The sequence below is a fragment of the Nilaparvata lugens genome, chromosome X (assembly GCF_014356525.2).
Source record: "Nilaparvata lugens isolate BPH chromosome X, ASM1435652v1, whole genome shotgun sequence".
Classification (NCBI taxonomy): domain Eukaryota; kingdom Metazoa; phylum Arthropoda; class Insecta; order Hemiptera; family Delphacidae; genus Nilaparvata; species Nilaparvata lugens.
Genome location: NC_052518.1, coordinates 85,851,442 through 85,874,915, shown reverse-complemented (window position 1 = coordinate 85,874,915; position 23,474 = coordinate 85,851,442). Strand labels below are relative to the sequence as shown.

At 32.9% G+C, this 23,474-nt stretch overlaps 1 protein-coding gene across 2 annotated transcripts in view; it reads left to right on the top strand.

The window, feature by feature from the left end:
• The first annotated feature begins 847 nt into the window (after positions 1-847).
• LOC111045269 (retinaldehyde-binding protein 1) overlaps positions 848-23,474 on the top strand; it is a 35,428-nt gene continuing 12,801 nt past the window's right edge. Inside the window, exons 1-2 of one of the 2 annotated variants that reach the window (XM_022330650.2) lie at positions 858-1,013; positions 9,905-9,967. The gene's annotated coding sequence lies outside the window, so the exon portion shown is untranslated. Of the gene's footprint in view, positions 1,014-9,904; positions 9,968-23,474 lie in introns of both variants that reach the window. The other variant, XM_022330642.2, reaches the window with a different exon arrangement.

Genomic DNA, 23,474 nt, shown 5'->3' with positions numbered 1-23,474 from the left:
TATATTCAATCCATCACATGGTAAAGAAGGTACTATATTAATTAGAAGGTAGGTTCATAATAGTTATTAGGTCTTTCAAAATAATAATACTCTATACAACCAAACTCTCTGTGTACAATAAGGCACAAACTACTCATAGGCTATGATAATTCATAAATATTGAAGTATATTGCGACAAAATGAGAATAATTATAGTCATCACCTGGTTCTGTTCTGTTATGAGGTGGAATTGCAATTGGCTTCTGCTGATGACATCCTTTTCACAGTATTAAAATGAATTATTCAATTTTCACAACCTGTTTCAAGGGCGGTTGATATCTATATCACATTTGTCAAGTATCAGAATAAGTTATCGTACGAATAAGACTATATCAATGTATGAAGAGTTCAGCACAAATTTTCTGAGAATAGGTTTCAGAATATCTAATTTTTCATACGTTATCGTCGTAGGAATGATTGCATAACATACAGGCTATCAATCACAACTAATAAACCACAATTTAGAGCGATATTAGACACACGAAACAAAAATGCCACTTCCTGTGTGCCAGACTGCTTCAGATGTATAGTCGTCTATGTCTTGACTTGATAGTAATTCAACAGAACCAACCTATCTAATTTTGTGCTTGGCTGGTTTGAACTAAATACACCTCACCTCTACGCTCGTTACATAAACGTAGGCTTACCAAATTAATGATAATCAGTGTGTATTTGACTGTTGATTTGTTCAAATTACAGTTTACAATTAACAAGCTTTTGTACCTAAAAAGCGAGAATCTGTGTGATGGAGCTGACCTTGCGTGGAACTTTGACAAGTACGGTAAGTTTCCTGTCAGTAGTTCGATTATCAGTCGGCAGGTGGCGCGAATTCAAGTAAATCGCTTAGTTGAAGCTCCAAGTACCTTCCACTGATAGTAGAGAACAGCAGGCAGCTCTTCACACATCAATCCAGTGTGGACCGCGCTACACCTGTCTGTGTTTGTGTACAAGTAACAAAACAACTCTCACGGCCGGTAAGTGCTTTTCAAAAATATTTCCACCTAATCTCAATATTGTTTAAAAATCGAAGTTGAGTGAATCTCTTTTATTCATATTGTACAATACGTGCTATGAAAACTCACATTTTAAATTTCATTGCACGTTTTCAATAGTGTTCAAGAGCACATGTGTATTCTTTGCCAAGTTTTCTACGGTAACAAGTAGTATTTTGCGTGCTTCTTACATATCTTTTGAATAATTCATTCCCCTAAAGCTCTCACCTATAGCTCTCGTCTACTTCTCCTATCATAGCTTTTTTATGATATTTCTCATGGAAAACACCTTCATCTCCATCGAAAAATCTATATTTTTCAACTCAGTAAACTCTTATTATCATATCAAGTTAATGATACTTATCAATGCATTCTCTTTCCTATATAAGTATCTATTTTGATGAGTTTTCTTCAACTTTGGACAAAAAACTACAGTTTTACAGTATTTATTTGCTTTCATTCAATTTTGAGCTTTCACATCAGTATCGTGAAGTGTTTCTTGCCTGGGTTGAGAACGCTTTGAAATCATACTCCTTTACACAATATCTACCTCATATTCATTTCTAAAATGTATCGTAAACAATATTGTTTTATCACGGAAGATTCGAGAATTCCGTATTATTAAATACTAACAATAAACCTTCTCTATTCACCCAAGAATATTTTCACTATTATATGGGTAGAAATCTGTAACTTCATTTTTTCTACTTGAAAAAACGATTGATTATACCTCATCTAATGATGATGCTAGATGGTAGAATTAGGATGTGACACGGTTTCCATTCTACCAATATTGTTCGAGCGATATTGTAGGAGACTTCCATTATTGTGCTCCAATTATTCGATAATATCTTGATTCTTATACTGATAGAATAACCTTCAATTCGAAAAATTCTAGCATGCGAACCATTGTATCAGATAAGTTACTTGGAATATGTTGTTTGATTACTCATTTCTGTCGGTTTCATAACATGGAAGCTATATAACTCTTACAAACACACTTTTACATATATAGCAATAATATATTAACGTTGTACTCCATTCTCAATCTGCTGCTAAATCGATCGTCTAAATCTGTGAGGTCCTCAAGATTCGTTTTATTTTTTTTAATCTAATACTTCAATTTAATACATAAATTGATTCATCGTCCAATTTAGATCATGTCAATCATATAAGTTGTCATATTTCATGAGATGAGATTATTTATTCTCAAGTCATATAGAAATAATCAGATAGTACCCTTTTTATCAAAACTTTTTATGTCAACACTAATATAAAAAACAAACAACTAGTTTCGGCTATTTTCAAGTTTTTTTCCAAAATTAGTTATTATTTTGGAAAAAATTGCAAATGCCTTGAAAGCCGAAACTAGATGTTTTTTTACATGAATGTTACTATAAGAAATTTCGAAAAATGGGTACCATGTAATTATTTCTATATGAATCAATTATACAAGTAGCCCTATTAAAATATTTTATTAGATTTACTCTCAATATACTAGTTCAATTTGTATTTTACTGGAGCTGTTCTCAAGGACTGGTTATCTCGTCAATTTGCTTCAAAACTCCATAAAAATATGACTTGTCAAGTTGAAGTAGTAATCCTTGAATTCTTATAGATAACACATTTATTTGTATGCTTGCTAGTCTAAATGGCTATTTATTCCAACATCCTATGGCCAAAACTATTGAATGACATTGGAGCAACTGCATAAATTTGAATAGGAATATTCAGACAAAGAGGATCTGACTCAGATCTTATTCAGTCTTCAGATCTGTGGTATATTATAGGAATATTATCAATGTACATAAGATTATTTTTATGGATTATCTTTTTCCTCCTGAGTACTCCACGGGAATCCTAGATGAATTGGAAATATTCCAATATGATATGCCAGTGGAGTAATTCCCACACATTTTTCATTTCATTTATGTATTCATTTATTCATTTATTGTATAAAATACTATAATCATAATACAATTATGACATTGGAGGAAAAACTAGGCTGAGCCTGTACTATTTCTCTCCAAAATTTTTGATAAAATGTTAATGTTGTCCAAAAGATAAGGTTATGTAATCTCACACTACTTCGTCACTTGATTTTCGGTCCAGGAATGATGATTTAAATTTTTTAATTTTGAAGGTTGATTTTATACTCTAAATAGATCACAGAATGTATCACAATAAATTAAAAACTTAAGAAATATTGCACTTATTTAAAAAATTTGAATACAGAATCAAAAACCTACTCACTATTTGTTATTTACAGCTGTCTCATAGGCCTACTGTATCATTTTTGTGCGGCAATAGAAACTTCCATGTTTGAGCAATGAAATGTATCGATTGATAGATAAGCATTCCCATAGTGGAAACATTTACCGTTCTCTTGTTGGTTCTCTTCAAATATGTTTATAGATTCAATAAAAGGTAGGAAGCAAGAAGCAGCTTGAATCTATACTCTATTTAGTATTCATATTTTCTTCGAAAATTAATAGTAAAGTTTAGTCATAAAACAAGAATGGAAAGGGAAAACTAATGATAGGCCTACTATCTACAAAATTCATTGCAATAATTCTTTTATTTCTTGAACAAAAATAAAGTGGCATTGGAATATCATAAAAGATCACATTCATTCAGGAACTTGATTTCATGAAACTTAAAAGACCGCTGAAAATTTAGGTTTTCCGGTGGAATCTTGAAAGACTCTTCTCACATTTTCTTAAGTCCTATCAAGCCACTAGAATGTGAACGCAATATTATGTAGGGTATATTGATTTACGGAAAGCGATTTGGTTTTGTGGTCGCGCTGATAAACTATCGATAAGATAAGTTAAGCTCCATGCGCATGCTACTCCTTCTGAAAGGGTGACCACTTTAAAAGCCGAACTCCTCTCAATGTCACTGACGAGAACCCTGGTGGTTAGAGCCCAACTAGAGCCATAGATCCACTCATCTCTCATCAGCATTCGTCTCATTAGCCCCGCACAAGCCTAGAGCTCATGTGGGCTTTCAGTAAAAAAATGACCTATAGAGCTAGATATAATACTTTTGGCCTATAAAACTACATTATAAATGTTGATGGAATAAACAAGTAAATATTATGAATAGTGAATCACAGTCTCAATAAACCATAGCTTCTTCTTCAGTCAAGAGTTTGTTGTCAGAGAATACTACAGAACTACACTCTCTTCACATATTAATATAATGTATGATAGTATATTTTATACTCTATGTTTGTGGTATCATTTTGCTTGATTGAATAAGAAAGACATTTGAAGAGAAATACCCAATTTCAAACAAATATATGTATTTAAAAAAACGGTGCACGCTAACCAATTCCACATCAAATTACTAACAGAACCATCGAGGTAAGGATGATTTGTATTATACGTATTCTATGTGCTTTCCTTTTTTTGGGCCTCGGACGACATCTGGACGGTGGCCAAATTTAATTTCGCAAGTTGCCTTTAGACTGTAGCTAGTGCATCAGTTTTTTAGCTCCTCAATATCACATGCAAAGGGAGGAACGTAAACTGATCAATGAAACGTCAAAAGATCTAAGATACGTGCCAAGGGAGTAACATAAACCGATCTCTAACGTATCTATGTTACATTAAACTACAATAATGGTTGCGAAGAGTTTGGGATGCATTTGGCTACTGTCTAATGTCGTTCGAGGGTCTGAGGCTTGAAGGAAGTACATAGAACACTACTTACAATAAACAATCGAGAACTGAATGCTTCTGTGAGTATATAGATAAAAAATTGGTTTGTGTGCACCGTTTTCTTAAGAAATGTAATTGTTTGAAATTGGCACAATCTTTTTGAATCATGCTGTATGATGAAAGTGATTAAAAGTTTTAATGTGTGAACAAATCACAAGCGATATTCTTGAACTCCCTAAAAATTCAAGTCCCCTCTCTAAACTAATACTTGGAATCAGAGATATTATGTTTCAAGTTAGAATAAAATGAGAAAAATTTATCCTTCTTCTATACTATAATAAAGGGAAAAATCGCCTTATAAGCGTACGGGATAGGAAATTCACGATTGACGCATCATCACGTCTGAACTACTGATTTAATAGACTTAAAATTTTGCATATAAATCTTATTTACCGATGATAGTTTAGCCTATTCTAAATTCTTTAAGATTCCAGTAGGTCAAGTTTTCAGTTTTTCAAGTTTTTAATTAGACCCTTGCGGAGCACGGGTTACCTGCTAGTCATGAATAAAGAGTGTGTGCATCACTCAGTCACCGCTGTCATCAATATGAGCGGGAGTTTCACATCAACTAGGCATATCGACAGTTTTAAAACTCTGCAAATCAAATATAAGTTTTTGTCTGAAATTTCTAGAGGAACCTGTTGAACCGTATCAAAAACATGAAATCAGAAAATGTTTCATGAAACATGAAATCCACAGTGAAATGGTTTGCTCTGATTGTAATTCTTAGACGACTGGAACACCCCTCGGAAATAAATCCCTTCTCTATCTTAGCTGAACCAGTGGCCGAAATAAGAGCATCTTTGGCTGAGTCGAATCATTAAAATATTAGAAAACGCACAGAAGCTTCAATTTTGGAAGTATTTTTGAGAGAATATTGATTCAGAGCCTTGAGCCTAAAGTGAGTGTACCTGACAAATTACAATACGGTTATATTCTGTTGTGTTTATTCACAAATCTGGTGATGAATGCGGTGGCTCCCACCCCCCTAGCCAAATCATGCACTTCCCAAAATATTCCAAATTTTAGAAGCACCCTCCAATAATGCAGTAGTCATTTATACCTCTGACCTTTTTTGGGACCACCCCAAGAATTATTTTCAAGATCCCCCCCACCATCACGAAATTCAATGACGCAGTTTGCGTCTTCGTCCTCTCCCTCTCTGGGCACGCCTGATAAATGAAGCATACCCATTTACCATCTAATAATATAGCATGAATCATGATAACTTGAAAATAAGCGATTTTAGTTTTGAAACATTTGTGTTTGACGCTATGGAACACTTCTGTGACACTAGTCCTCTCTTCGTCTCTTGAAATAGTCTCAAATACATCATTTATGATGTACTAGTAACCTATTCAGCAATATTTGACGAGCATAAGATGTATATTTTTGGAAAATTTCCATGAATGTATTCATGAGTAGTTCATGAGGCAATTGCTTTGAACATATTCATTGTGATGGTTGAAAAAAGCATTTGAAATATTATTCAAGTTGAAACAGACACGTGGCCTACAATGTCCATACAAAGGTCAGAGAGTTCAAAATGGATTTATTCTACTTCTCTCCAAAGGATTTGCGTAGAATGTTAGTTTATTCCCATGATAGATAAATACTTACAAAAGAGGGAAAACGCACATTTAGAATGTAATATGAAAATACTTTTAGAGTAGGTGAGGATATACATTTGATAAAATTGAAAAGCATCTCAATAAAACACAACTAGAGAGAAAACATTCTGAAGAAATAAAGATTTGAGAAGAGATTCCACCTCATGAATTGCGAAAAAGTGTACTTTTTTGAATAATAAACTTGAATATTATCATCGGAGAAGAAATAGAAAATATTCACACTGATATCAGAAATAAATGTTTCGTAACTATTTCTTGATGAGGTTCTGGTCTAGTGTGAACTGAAGCAGAATTTTCTGTCGACTCATGTAATGAAAATCTTCACTTGAATCATGATTTCTTTATGAAGAAGAACTAGACTTGAGAATCAATTATTATAGATTCAGTACATGGCCACTTCAACACCACGAAATCGTCAGTAGCAACAACAAAGAACTGTACCTCTATATTTCTAAATCATTTAACATTAGATCATGAATGAACCTCTTTAATTCTTGATTCATAACATACTACAGGAAACGATCATTATTTTGATAGATGAATAATCATTCGACTAGAAAAAATGAATTACTTTTAATCCTCATGTGAAAATTTATTTTTTGAAAGTAACATACTGTGAAACTCAGGAATGCATGAATAATGGGTTAACATGATTTGGAAGTCGAGTGCAACAGAAAACAGGGAGCAGCCTAAAAGTAAGACCGGAATTCATGACAGAGATGAAGCCAATTTTGTTGGGCTAATGGTTTCTGTTTTACAGAACGGTTTTTTCCAGTGAACGGTAGAAAAACGCCGGTGTTTTACAAATCAAAAATCAATGAAGCTGAGTACCTTAGCTCCAATAGGTGGAATGTTGGATATCAAACATTTTCCGTGAGTGAAAATAGCGCCGAGTGAGGCTAAATCCTGGGTGGTGTTTGAAGGGATGAAAGAGGATTACAATGGAGCGGAGCGAAGCTCTCGCCAACGAATTCGTGAAAAATATTCGTGGACTTGGATAAACTCCGAAGATCTTCTACAGTAGAATCTACTTGACGCATTACCTTCAATGATGTTCTTCAGAAACATACTACACATTCAAAAGAACTCTTCCATTTGTAACAATGTTTTACAAAAATGAACTATTTGTTGCAAACAAAAGGTTTTTCTCTGAAAGGATGATATTCTCTTATACATTCACTTGTATGAGGAATCGGAATTTCAGAGATTGAGTGGAGATCACGTTTTTCAAGAGATTATGGGGCTGTGCACACAGAGAGATATTAAGATATCTATACCATTCTATATCCTACTAAGACCGCTCTGAACGCTGACTGCTGTGTGTACACATACCCTTAGTCTCCTGAGTATTTATTTATATTTGGAATATTATTGGTGAGTTCGTTGTCGTAAAACTTATTTCCACTGTTGAGATTGAAATGAAATATCGTTACTCATAATTCCAAAACCTCTATAAATATTTATGCTGAAAAAATATGATCCTCCTAAAAAACTAACGTTATATTCTTTTGGCATGTCATCTCAGGGTGTGTATACATAAGTTTGTTATATTAATGACTTGATACCGAAACTACAGATACCAGCTATCTGTCTTACAATAATTTGTATTTTTTCCAATAATTGTAGAAAGCTTGTATTTTATTGAATATATTTATCATTTGAAAATACATACGAGCGCTCAAGTAATTTTTGTCCATACAAAGAAAATATTTTTTCAGAACTCGGAACGCCTGACCGCTCTCTGTCTACAGACACCCTCAATTGGAGGTTTATGTTTAAGCTCAACGTCATTTTCTTTGCTAAGGTCTTCGATTTTTTTCCAATCACCTTCATCTCCGTATCGAATACTCTTAACATTATATAATGTAATGAGACGTGACTCCTGTTTTTTGCTGCCTGTAAAGTTCGAAAGGTTTCAAAGCACTACCGAGAACCAGATTTAGTGGGCAGATAAGTAGCTTACTCGTAAACTTCTCAACTTAGAGCTCTATCAACTCAGTACACATGATTATTAGTCTAGAAGTTAGGTTGTTAATGACTGGAGTCACTAACAAGTTCAGTTACATGACTCATCCTTCCTTCCGTATGCAGAACGAAATTTAATTTTTCAAATAGGGGATAAGACTATTATGATAAATGAAATGATACTAGACTAGCTAAACTATTGAAAAGAAAAGATCCACTTAAAAGAAAAATATTGATCTCGTCACTGATATGATAGAACTTTTTGTTGTAATTCATCAATGCTCCATAGATAAATACTTTGAATTAAATAATCATACTCAATAGATCATTTTTATTATTTCACTCTAGAATACTGAAGCTCTAGGCACGCATTTTAGTCTGTAGGGCTGAAACGCTGAATCTATTTGAAATTCTGGTAATACTATTGCATACTGATTGTGAGAAAATTGATGCAAAATAAAAATTTTCCGAAAAAATGTGGTCATTCTTGATTCAACTGAATAACGTTGTAAGCTTGGAAGCTCACTCTTTTGTGATCTTTTTCTATCGTATCCATAATCCCAGTCTGTCTCTCTTATAATCTCGTAAGACTCGATTTTGAATTCAATAATATTTCGTCGCGTGAAACCAAATGATCAAACGCCATGACTCATTGTTCTCAATACGGTTACATCCTTTTTTCAGAGGATTAATGGCTGTCAGTGGAGGTTTCCACTCAAAATACCATTTTATTCATGAGAGCTTCCATCCATCCTGATCTTGTTAACATGGCTTCCACTTTTCCGAGGATTGCATCCCGCACGAACAATGCCCATTCAGCCAAAATCAAATCACTTCGAATCTGAACAACTTTTTGCTATCGATTTTTTCTGTTATAAAAGCTTTTTTGTAATAATGATGCAGTCTGTTACAGAAGCAAAGTCTATCGATGTGGAGTGAATCCGAAGAATTGAAAGAGGATAATGCGGGAAAATCCCCCAATGCATGACTGTGCTTTGAGAAAAGTTACAGAACAAAAGCAATTCTTCACTAAAACGGATTCATTCAAATAATATTGAAATTCAATAGACCTTATTGTGTTGTGTAATGCGTGCATTCACTCTATCAATATTCCCTTTCCTATCAACAATGCTGAGTATATATCTTTGAATTGGAGTTATTTGGAAATACTGTATATTCTAATACCCGTATGCAAATATAAGAAAATGACACACCGAGAAGAATACTCACAATTACTGATCTATTACCAATTAATTTTTGTTGTAAAAATGTTGAATTTACTCCATTATGTTTATTTTTATGAAAAGATTGAAAAAATAAGAGTCATTGATCAATTGAGTAATAAATTTGACCCTGCTTAATTCAATACTTCATCTAATAAACATTTATTCAAATAAATCTTGTGTAAAACACTGTAGACGTGATGTGTTACAAAAAGAATGCATGATTATTTGCCTGTTTTTACATTGATCTTATGGGCCATCAATTCAATGAAGCCGACTGCTACTGTGCACTTTTCTTTTGAAAAGATTTCAAATTAATTTTTTTCTAGATTACAAAGGAATTTCAATATCATCAACATGATACGAGGTGATCAAATGATTCCGACGTGAAGGTAGGAAAGCTATATCATTCCGTTGGTTTTTCGGTTGAGGTTTTCATTCGCTTTCCATGTTAGAAACAATTTTCATCAGCGTTGAAAGATGAAAAATGAATTCCGATAAGTCTTCTGATTTTTCAGTTTTTTCATCCACAGAAGCCATTGAAATTGAAAGATCGCTGTATTGTCATCTACACGGTGAGATATAGAGATATTCTCTCTCATCTGAAACGTCTGACCGCGAATGTGACTGGAACCGCATTTTCCAGCACCTCACTGAATTTCACTGAAGCACTTTTCCAATAATTATTGAACATTGATTTTGGTCCAGTGTGTATTCTTGCAACAATTTTGCTCATCCTGTGGAATTCCTTTATTCCATTTCAGGTATACTAACAGTAATGGATTACTATGAATTCGATTATTCTCATAATAACGATGAAGCTAAAGAATATTAATCGATTCTTCATCTAGCTTCTAAATACTCAAAACCCACAACATTCATTGATCAAAATTACCGTTGTTATACCTACTCATACCACTAAAAAGCTTATTATTAATATACATGTATCGTTCATTCATTTATTAGGAAGGAGAATGTATATTTAACTATTCGCAATAATATAATCAATAACATAGTGATGACCTACATGAGTTGAATTTATTAGTTTCAGCTGGAGTTAAGCAACTTTTAGTGGATTTTATGAATGAATAAAATGCATCATTCTGATGAAACTAGTTACTGGCGATGATGATTGAAGGTCATGTAGAATAATCGTGTAAATAGGGAAGGCTGAATCACTATCGAACAATCAAGAGCTCATACGACAAAAAAATCAATAAATAGAACAAAAGACTTATAGAACAAGCTACAAAGTAAGATCCTGGAGGTGGAGAGGTTGATTTCAACCTAACAATCTTCTATTAAAAATGTTTTATTGATAAAAATTACAGTAAATTTCACTTCAACATACTTAAATATACTTTATGGCTCTGGTCAGCGCTTCTCAATTTTTCAAAGCCATTTCAAAGTAAACGGTCACAGCAACATCAACGGACGTATGCAGACAAAATCAAACGTCTGCTTACAGACGTGAGCAGACATAGGTAGACAGATGGGCGTCGTTGGGCGTTGTAACATTCGATAACATGGAGAGGGATTTTCTTCAGTCTGTCTGCATTCGTCCGTCTGTTGCTGTGTGCGCTGGCCTTTACCATTCCATTTAATTGGAATTGCATCCAAGAAAAATGTCAAAATTAAAAATGAAATCGATGAATCTTCTGATACTGAGAAATTATTCAAATATTATTCATACTAAAAAATGGATGCTAAATTCATTAATTTGTTCATTAATGTGAAAGAGGAAGAAAAAATAATGTTGAAGAAGAATTAAATGACCATTGTATATTGTTTTTTGTTTAAAGCAGATCTAAATGGAGAGTCGAACAATTGAAACTCGCATAATTTCACAAGTTTTGTAACGCTTTGCATATAACTGAAGAAGAATAAAGATGTTCTTGGACAAGGTATTGAAAGAGCAGAGTTGTACAATGGTTTTTCATTGATATTTTTTCATTTTCAAAGTGAGCAGATATAATTTCTGTCCAAAACATCTACTGCAATAGGCCTATGGAGCTCAATTAGCTGTGAAATCTGGAAACACTATGAAAAAGTAGTTAGGCATACAATGAGACTACTTTGAACGAGATAATTTGAAACAAGGAGCTTGTAATTACATATCAATGAGCTCTGAATGAAAACAGAGACTTGAACTGAATTCATGAATCTCTAATATATATATCATGAAAAATATAAATATAGGAAGATTATGAATTTTTTGTCCAGGTTTACATATTTATCAAAATTCCTAATTTTTTTATTATAAGAATTTTGGCACAATTGTCTGGGGAAACTGCCTTAGCCTAAACATAAAAATTACCATTCTGATCTATCAAACGTAAAAAAAGCATATCAATATCCTGTTAAATTACTGCACTCTGGGATGCCCACTCTGCCTACTGGATGCCTATTGTAAGGAACTAGAGAAAGCCATTATAATTACTGGAACTTCAATCAAAAACTGCAGTTCTGAACAAAGTAAATTGACCCGATAAACCAACTCCAAACTCAGGTATCGCAAAATGTTTTTATTACAAAAGAAGATATAATCAACTTTATGAATTGTTTACATTTACATTTTCAAGCTAGTATCACTGTCTTTTATCAGCATGATAAAACGCTGCATGTCACGAGTCACGAGTCAAACTAAGTCCAAATAAGAACTCCCTACGCTCGTTTAACAGACTCATTCATTTGATGAGTCTTCCAGTCATAAACGCAAGTAAGAAATAATGTTGAAACCACGTACCTCTTCATTGTAATCAACCGGTTTGATATTAATCATATAGTTAACTAGTGAGTGGTATTGCCCTCTAATGCATTTAACTGACGAGCTGTGATACAAGCTCGTACTATTACAGAGTGATCAACTCACAACTCAGAACCAGTTCCATTATTTCAATGAATGGAGCGTGGGGGATAGGATAATAAAGGTTGAAGAAAATGATCTCTGCTCTAGAATCATAATAGATCTTTATTCAAGTATATTTGTCTTGGTAGTGACCAATCATAAAAAAGAGCAGGAAGTCGTTGTTGTTGATCAGCCAAAATTGATAACTTAACTACATAACTTAATCGATTACTCAACTCTTCTGTAATCAATTACGGTATATTTTTCAGCTGCATAACTGGCTCTCATAAGGAAAATGGTAAACGCTTCTCGGAAATATCGCTCAGAATGTATCCTGGCCTGAATGTTTCATCCTTGTCCGATAGAAATTTCATGTGAAACCATAGAATAAAACAATCTTTTAAGTTATCTCTGGTGAAAACTAAACAAAAAGTGGAAAAAATGATTTCGTGAATCACTGAACAAAAGTTTTTTTTTGACAATATTTCACACTTAGTAGTTCTTAGATATCATTAGTCATTAATTATGAAACTACAATATCTATTTCATAATTAAAGCTCTTCTATGATACCGGTACTCAAAAATATGCTTTTACTGTATTTTACTTTTGAGCTCCTCTGCATGAATATTCATTTTCTATTGGAGGAATGATGATGAGAGACTGAAAAATGAATTGACAAGTTTAATTACAAGGACTTGATTGAGTTCTTAGGTGAATTGTAAACCTGGCTGAGAGATCACCTGAGTGAGTTTCACTGATAATTAGCGTAGCTCGTCTGAAGTGATCCATTTCCAACGATGGAACCGCCAGTACATAACTTGACTCAGTAAACAATTGGCATAGGCCTACTTAATGCTAGGTTATGCATTTTAGAAATATTTCATATACGATATTATACTTAATTCTATGATATGAATTTCTATCATTCTTTCTCCACCTCATTGATTGTTCATATTTCTATTTTTGTATATGGGTTATCATAAGCTCACATGTATTTTCACATTCGCATGCCAGACTATAAGAACGAAAATACATCGTGCTAAGAGTGACAGATTTCTAGATAGAAAAATTCACATTTCATTGGAATAATCAGATTGAAATAAGACCCAGCATTTCAATAAATATCAATATTAGTTGTAAATCTCAACGTTTACTACTAAAATAGACAACTATACGATATTGATTAGACTCTCCAAAATCACAAAAATAAATATTATGATGAATACTCAATTAAATTTGGATGCTCTTGATGACGGGAAAGTGATTTACAACTAATTTCATTTCCACCTCTGTGTTGCATTGTCGTTGATTTCATTGTAAATCAATATCACAAACTTTGACGTGGTGTAGCGTTTAGCAAATTGAACTACACTAATTGAAACGATCCAAATTATTTACGATTGAATGATCAACTAGTTGGTTGCGGGTCTCCTATTCTATACAATCTCAAATTATACAATTTGATCAATCTCAAAAAGTGAAAACATTTTATGAAGATTCATGAACGCGTTACCATGATGAGTAGAGATTTCCATCATTCTTCTCAAGTTGGAGAGTCTAATGATATTTAGACTCTCTAAAATTAAATAATCTCAAGCAGGATAAATATCATGCAATATCATCCATCAAGAATATTATTACAAGTAGAAAATCTGGTAGATAATTTGATTATAGAGTAGGTCTACACTGTGATGAGGGAAAATTGCACTAGAATACTTTAAAACTCCTGATATTTGAAGGTGAACTGGTTGTTCTTCTTGAAGGAACAAAGAAACATTTAATGTTTCTCACGTGACAATATAATAGCCTTTTTCCAGTGTTTCCAATATTAAATGAAATTTGGGAAATGAAAATATGCTTTTTCAGTTCAGTAAATTCAACATTCCAAGATTTGAATTCGAATTGATATACTGTGTCGTTTTTCTATTGTAAAGCAGTTATATTTTTTCGAATTTCCTGTCCTTAGTAGAATTTATATATATATATAATATATATATATATATATATATATATATATATATATATATATATATATATATATAATATAATATATAATAATCACAATTTTTTCCTCCTCACAATGTAGACCTAAGTATAATCATATTATCTACCAGATTTTCTTCTTGTGATGATATTCATGATGAATGATACTACATGATATTTATTTTTATAAATATTTTTCTCGCTTTTCCAGCAGGTGGGTCATTAATATTCATTCCTACTATTCATTTCTGTATCAGGCATACAGTAAAGAGGTCTGATCTAAAGAATAAAACTGTAGTTTCCAAATTTGTCTTAGAATCTGTGATTTGGAGCAAATCTTTTGAGAGAATTTATTGAATAACTAATTAAATTTGAAGAGAATTAACTCAATATGAACCACATTATAACAAAAGAGACTTCATTTGGATTTAATCCAGGTTAAAATTAAATTCAGTTTTAACTGGCACTGTGCAAACGGCACTAAGAGAATGAATCAGGATTCTCAAGATGAGCATAATAATATATAAAGCAAAATAAGTTTGCTGGATTCATCATCGATCTGCTGATCTGCAACGAATCAACTGAATGCCATTCTGAATTTATCAGATGTTTTTGGAGATTTTCACAAGAATTCGTTCGTGGATTGAGAATACACACAAAAATTTTCTATGTTTATCATGATGCATATGGTTGAGCGGCTAAACGGCATGCATTCTCCGTCTTGAAAATATTTGCTGAATATGTTTCAAACAATAACTTCAATGTAGGTTGTTTATATGACTCTACCGTTCAATTATAGTATGTTTTTGATCACTCGTTCATAACATCCGTTAAAACAAACAGTAACAATAATTCGTACGGCTTCGACAAATCAATAGCGGTTCTTTCGCGCGTTTTGTTGTTTTTTAACAATCCGAAATAGCATCGCTAAGGTTTCACAACTTGTAGTTAAAAAGCTCTTCAATTAACGTCACTCCAACTTGGGTCTTGGGTCTCTGCAGTTCGGTGTATTGCAATTCACATGCGTATTTTACTGCTACACCAATGATTTTCTATTTCCACTGCAGTAGAATCAAACCGCATACGAGAATGGAAACTGTGTAGCTCATATGAAACTTGGACTAATTCTAAAAATGATTACTTTCAAGTATCAAGTAGCTAAAAGTCTCGTTTCAAGGTTTGAGGAATTTCTATTTCGGTTTTAAAATCTAAAATGCTTTAGTTTCTACATCAAGCTATATGAGACTGCAATAATATTGTTCCAGTTCGAACGGTTGTTGAATCTATCACTTCAATATCCCAGTGACATCATACATCACTCAAGCACTGCATTACCTTTTTTAAGGCAAACGCATACTCAACAGACAGACGAAGGATGAATCTCTCTCCAGGTGTTCAAATGTTGCAACGCACACATACCTCCGGCTGTCTGTCTGCATTTCTGCTCAAGTCTGGATGCAGACTTGATTCCACCTCCGTCTGTCTACTACTGTGTGCGTTCGCCATGAATTAGAAATTCATTTCGTACACATGAATTAGAATTGGATATATGAAAATAGATTATAAAGGGGTCTCCGTTAACAGTTTCCAATCTTTGAAATCTAATAAAATAAGCTGCGTGTGAGATATTATTGAGTACTATTGCTCGTTTAAAAGGTCTATCAATGCCATTTTGCATGAAATATTCAAATGTTGAAACAGCGGCTGTAGTGGCGGGAATCGGAGAAGTCCATTTTTCTACGTATTTATCTGACACACAAATTGGGCATCTTATTGATAGCTTGAGTAGTGCTGACTTTCTGGGCCACGATGGTCCACGGTTTATAGGCATACATATATGTGACTTAGCATAAGGTCTCCCCTCCAAGGAAAAGTTTAGCGGAGTAAAATCACACGATCTTTGTGGCCAGTTGACATCGCCTCTGCAAAACAGATGAGAATCTCACATTCAGAACGTCAATTGCTCTGGCACATTGAACCGTCTTGCCGTATTTTCCACATTCATATCGTTCAGTTCAGGCAGAGATCAACTACTGTATTACTATTCTTCTATACTATATAAATATATAATACTATATAATATGGTATTCTTTTCTCTATAGCTTAGGTGACAAGAACTTGATAATCAATAAGTCGATAGTCGATATATCCGCCAGTTGAAGTCAGAGAGGCCAATGCGTGATGACTGCCGCTGATTCTCCTGCACTGCACATTCCCATGTACAGCGACAATATTCCTGACAGACCTTGCTTCCATTGAGGGGTGTTGATAATTCACCATTAAGTAAGGGTGTTGTTTGATAATTTTCCGAACAATCTCCTCAAATTTGTCCACCACATAGCGACGGTTGCGATCAGTCCTCTCGGTAGAACGATTATTGCGACCGTACAATGAGCAAAAGCTCTTAAGGCATTGCTTGCACGAATTTTTCATAAAACAATTTTAGCATTTCTAATTATATTTGGACGCTATAACTTCTCTTGTTAATTTGTCAAGTCATACTGGATGGATGAGAACCAATATTTTACATGTAAATCTTCAATCATACGGCCTCAATCAATTGTCAAAGTTGGGAAACTCCTAATGAAAAACTCTATACATAGTGATTGATAAGAAAGAAGTATAGATAATCTAAAATAGCAGTCACACGCTCATTTTTTAATAAAACTCATCTTTTTCTATGATGTGTCTCTTTAATGTTGCCATTTAAATAATTAAAGGGGAAAAATGTATCATTGACCAGATACTAAAACAAAACCTGTGAAATTAAATGGCGTCTGTTTTTGTCCAAAGACTCTTGAAACGTTGTGAGAAGTTTTTGATAGAGTGCCGTGCAAGAGATAACCTTGCCTCATCTACCATAGAAGAAACGTTGATGTTTTTTGTTCATTACCGCTGTTTTTGTAGCAATGACGAATAATATAATTCACCGTTTGTGTGGCATTAGTCGAAATCGCATAATTTAATTTTCTTTATTTTTTTCGAGTAAACGTAATTATCTAATAATGCTGCGTGAATTTTTCGCTACAATTGAGAAAACGACATACCAACTTTATCACTGTATTGTTCGAACATGCCATAATTCGAGAAAAAACTAAGGCATTAAGGCTGTGCAAAGGCTTAAAATAAAAATTCTACTGGTAATATTTTTAAAAGTTTCTCGATTTGTATATTATCAAGCTATCAAAATGAAAAAGTTTTCTCAAGCAATCATTTTTTCCGATTATTACTTTTTGAGATATGAGCGCCTAAATTTTCAATTTTTGTAACAGAACATTTCAAATTCGATAAAAGATAATCCATTAGATTTGGTGGTTAAATTCTTCATGGTATTTTTGATTGTATAATACAAAAGTTTTTCGAAAATATCGATTTTTGAAAAATTTATTCAATTTACCAAAAAATAGCTCAAATAGAAGTTATTTTTGGTCATTTTTAGTGAATTGAATAACCTTCTCAAAAATGGATATTTGAAGAAAATTATTCAATCAACAATACCATGAAGAATTTATCCTCCAAATATCATGAATTTATCTCTTACCAAATTTGAAATGTTCTGTCCCAAAAATTTAAACTTTATGCGCTCATATTTCAAAAAGAAAAGATCGGAAAATTGTTTTCCTTAGAAAACCTTTTCATTTTCATATATTGATGGTATACAAATCGAAAAACTTTGAAAAATATCACAAGTAGAAAATTTTTTAGACTTTGCACAACTTTCTGCTCGTGTTTTTTTTCTAAGTTTTTCTATTTGTATATCATCAAGCTATCAAAATGAAAAAGTTTTCTCAAGAAAATATTTTCTCTCTGACCATTACTTTTTGAGATATGGGTGCCTAAAGTATAAATTTTTGGGACAGAACATTTCAAATTCGGTAAGAGATGAATCCATTAGATTTACAGGATAGATTCTTTATGGTATTGTTGATCTAGTAATACAAAACTTTTCTGAAAATATCAGTTTCTAAGATAGTTATTCAATTTACTGAAAATAGCCTTTCTTTAATTGAGTTATTTCTGGTAAATTGAATAACTTTTTCAAAAATTGATATTATTTTTTCAGAAAATTTTTGTTTTATTAGATCAACAATACCATGAAGAATCCATCCTCCAATTCTCATGGATTTATATCTAACCGAATTTGAAATGTTCTGTCCCAAAAATTCAAACTTCAGGTGCTCATATCTCAAAAAGTACTGATCGGAAAAAAATGTTATCCCGATAAAACTTTTTCACTTTGATAGCTTGATGATATACAAATCGAAAAACTTTGAAAAATATCACAAGTAGAAAGTTTATTTTTAGCCTTTGCAAGGTTATCTTCCCTGGACTCCCCATTTCGTTGCTTAGACATGTTGTGGACTCGCCTCCTCAGTCACAGGACCTGTCACCTTATAATTTTTATGGGCTACCTGGAAGCATGTGAATACATCAACAAACATGACGTAGATGTGCAGCGCATCAGAGAAGTGAGGACATCTATTCACAGCGTCCACAGGAGATGAATGTATTGATCAAGTTATCAGTTATTTATTAAGTGTAATACTATAATTTCTTATTTCAGTGCTTTAGCCTTCTGGATCAAAATGGTTCAGTTTTTTTTATTTTGAACATAAAATGGCACTCAAATTCTTAGATGTAAAAATATAATCTTCTAATGAAAATTTCACGCTCTCGTTCAGTCATTATCTATATTATTATTATTGTATTGATGTATAAAAAAGATAGAACTGACATTTTACAGATGTTATTCCTAGTATATAATCAATGATAAAATTATTCCTACATCATCAATACTAATAACATCATTACTATGATTTAATGGTAGCCCTTATCTTTTCTTGAAGTCTATGACTTATAAGCCACTTTCTCCCTCTTCCTGATCCTGACAGGAAATGTAGGTTTACTTACTCTCCAACACTCTCTTACTTACTCAAGTCACTCTCTACTTTCAGCACTAGAAATATATCACAGGGCTGCTGTATGATATAGTGCGGTCCACTTTATAATGGTGGCATGCCAAATGACCGATTCCCATTTGGTCGAAATTATTATTTTGTCGCAAAAGATCGAAAATTGAAGAATCTCAAATGGTAGAATTGAAACTTATACTTTCCCAAATAGTCGAATCCCAAATGATCGAAAAATTTTAATAGTAATCCCATTTGGCCGAAAATCTTAACTGTCGCAAAAGGTCGAAGATATGATTTTCCCATCCGACCGATTCTCAAACAGTCGAATCCCATTTGATAGAAAAATGTTGCAGTTCGTCGCAAATGGTCGAATCCTATTAGGTAGAAGAGTTATGTAGTTTTTCGCAAATAGTCGAATCCCAAAAGGTCGAAACTATACTTTCCCATATGGTCGAATCCCATCTAGCCGATGAGATTCGATCATTTGCGACAAACTAAAACACTTTTCTACCAAATGGGAATCGACCATTTGAGAATCGGTCAGATGGGAAAATCAAATATTCGACCTTTTGCAACAGTTGAGATTTTCGGCCAAATGGGATTACTATTAAAACTTTTCGATCATTTGGGATTCGACCATTTGGGAAAGTATAAGTTTCAATTCTACCATTTGGGATTCTTCAATTTTCGAACTTTTGCGACAAAATATTAATTTCGACCAAATGGGAATCGGTCATTTGGCATGCCACCAAACTTGTACTTTCCCAAATGATCGAAAAGTTTTAATAGTAATCCTATTTGGCCGAAAATCCCAACTGTCGCAAAAGGTCGAATATTTGATTTTCCCATCTGACCGATTCTCAAACAGTCGGATCCCATTTGATAGAAAAATGTTGAAGTTTGTCGCAATTGATCGAATCTCATCGGCTAGATGGGACTCGACCATATGGGAAAGTATACTCTTCGACCTTTTGGGATTCGGTCAGATGGGACCCCACGTTTATAATGACAGTGGAGAAAGATAGGAGAACAGCATTGCCGATTATCACTGCCTTGTGCCTTTTATATCTGATGTAATATCAACTGTTCATTCTTGTTTAAAATGATAAATTATATTTTTCAATGATTCAACAATAAAATGTTTATAATTGAGATCAAATATTTTTCAATTGATTATATATCTCTGAATTGATGAAAAACGATCTGGCAACGTTGCGGAGCTAGAAAAGTGTGAAGGGAGTCCCCTTCATGGGTACCATATCATTAATGTTCGTTGCCTGGCAACCCTTTACAGAAAAGTTTGTTATCTTGTTTTTGTTCAGTCAATGATGATTATGTTTTGATTAAAGGAACGTTTATTAGAATTTTTATTTGATTTAGAGTTTGTCAGCTCTTTAAAAAAGGATAGCGCCAGCTGCTTTGTCGAATGATAGACAAAAATAGCAACACCAATATTAATCAAATACTGCCTTTATAACATGGACCTCACTATAGTAATGAATACCACTATATTACAATAACTGGTTGCCATACAAAGATACACATTTCAGATACACAAACCAACAGTCATTCTATTATTCAACATCCTGTTGATGAATAGTGTTATCAACATATCAGGATATAAACTACAATGGAGAGAGGCTTCAATGTAACGTTGGATACATAAAAGAGAGTCTCAATTACAGTGCCATAAAGCAAGTCACAATATGTAATATGTATATATATATTAATATGTATATTTGAAGTATTTTCAATTTAAAAATAATTTTTGTGTGTTTTGAATTGTAAATTGAGTGTGTAATATAGGAGAATGAGTGACAGATAACCTAGCTACATTTGGACTGTTGTATAAATTAGAATTGGAACCGCTTTGGGCGTAAGCCTGTGGTACTCTTCTGAAAGTTTTGTAATTCTGAATGATTGAATAAATAAATAAATAATTGAAATATTTGCAATAATTATGTGAATTTGAGAAAAAGTATTTCATATATTTGGTTGTGATATTAGGAACAATGATTTTATAATTATTAAGTATTTCGATAGGGCTACGATTTTATTATCATACAAGGATATGTAAGGATATAATATTAGAGCGAGATCTGCAAGTTTCCACACTAAATCCCGCTGATTTAGTGTGCCAAAATCTCAAAAAGAGAAACAAGGCACTATCTAGGAACCGGTCCACTGTTGCGATTCTTGGATGGAACAACTTTGTCATGTCTCAAGGTCTACTACTCACTTTTTGTGCAGATCTCAGTCCGCAGATTCACTCCATTCACTTCCGGGCTCTTACAGTGTGAAACTTTTTCTCGTCAATACCAGTATCTTCCACTTTCACTTGCATGTACCTACAGTCTGCAAAATATCAGCTAATTGGATGTTTGTAAAACAAACACACACCAAGGCAGGAATATGATCGTATTTCACGTTCGATATTTTTTCTTATCAATTAGTACTACTTCCTTTAGACTATGGAAGGAAATTGAAATTTCACGCACATTTGAAGTGGATAACTTATTTACTTCATTAAATGGTGGTAGAGCATTGTTGGAGGAGATCGAGTGGTATTTTTCATGTATGATGGCTCATACAGTATTGTTTTGTTATAGGCCTATATCATTTTCCTTCTACTGTTTCAATGTCAAAGGAGCTTGAAATGTGAGGTGAGATATAATGCCACCATAGAGTACAAGAATAGATGATGATTATATTATTCAATCTTTGAATAAAATTATGAATCGATCAAATTTAGCGTTGATCTTGTACTGACTGTGTAAGCCTACAACATCTTCCTATTGATGATTTATCTGTGATTGATTTAATCTGTGTTAGTCTGCAGTGGTCTGTATAGATTCTTTGCAAGATCCCTTTAGATTATTAGAAACCTTCGAATCTTGCTGGGACTAATTGAAATGTTTTTCCTTGGGCTACATAAGGTTGGAGGGGTGGGCATTAAATAGATTCTCTAGTATTTATATAGTTTAAAAAATAAAACTGTCTCTTTTTTTAAGAGAGTTAAACGTTTATTTGAAATTTATTTCACCTGAATATGTGTGATACATCGAAACTTGTTGTTTTAATATGTGTTTTTAATCTTTTATTCTATATTAAAAACTTTTCAAAATAAAGGGTACTATGATGTTATTTTATAAATAAAAATAAATAGCCCTGAATACATACATTTAAAGAAAAAAATAGTCATATATTATGAACTATAATATATAAGTTTTAAAAGGAAACAGCAATGCAGTTTATAGTTCCAGATAAAAATATAATCAATTAAAATAATCTAGTAGAACATACAGAAGCAAGTTAATATGTAGTTGATTATTTAAGGTATTATCAAGTTATTGGATAAGTATAAAGGTTACCTGAATATTTGTGATAATATATTCTAATATTGAATACTTCTATTTATTTCTCTGCTTTTTACAGTGTGTATTAAGCTTTTATGGGCCATGAGACCCATATCACACATGAAATTATTTTCCAGCATAGGATAACTAAACTTTGCCATATCCTAGGTCAGAGCAAAATAACTCAACAGAAGTTCTGGAGGAAGTGGAAGCTTTGACAAGGAGTGAATAATCATGCGATCGACTCCAATTAAAATCCATCGAGATATAATAAGAGATGAAAAATCATTATATAAATAGGAAATGAGTTTTTTCGATCAATACCTTTGCGAATTGATTGATACATCAAGTTTATTAAAAGAGTTGGTTATCGTTGCATTTTGAAAAATCTCTGATTTGATTTGCAATAAGATTTGACTTGAACAGTAGAACTTTTATATGCCCTCATGTAGTCTTCAATCTAAGTACAGTCATTTTTTTTCTAATTAATAATCTCTATGATTGACCGAGCGAAGTGAGATCTAAGATTCAAGTCGACGGTTTGGCATTTCTCGTAATGTTTAAATGTTTATAATATGTTGCGCATTTACGGCGAAACGCGGAAATAGATTTTCATGAAATTTGACAGGTATGTTCCTTTTTAAATTGCGCGTCGACGTATATACAAGGTTTTTGGAAATTTTGCATTTCAAGGATAATATAAAAGGAAAAAGGAGCCTTCTTCATACGCCAATATTAGAGTAAAAATCATACTATAGAATTATTCATCATAAATCAGCTGTTTAGTGGACTATAATA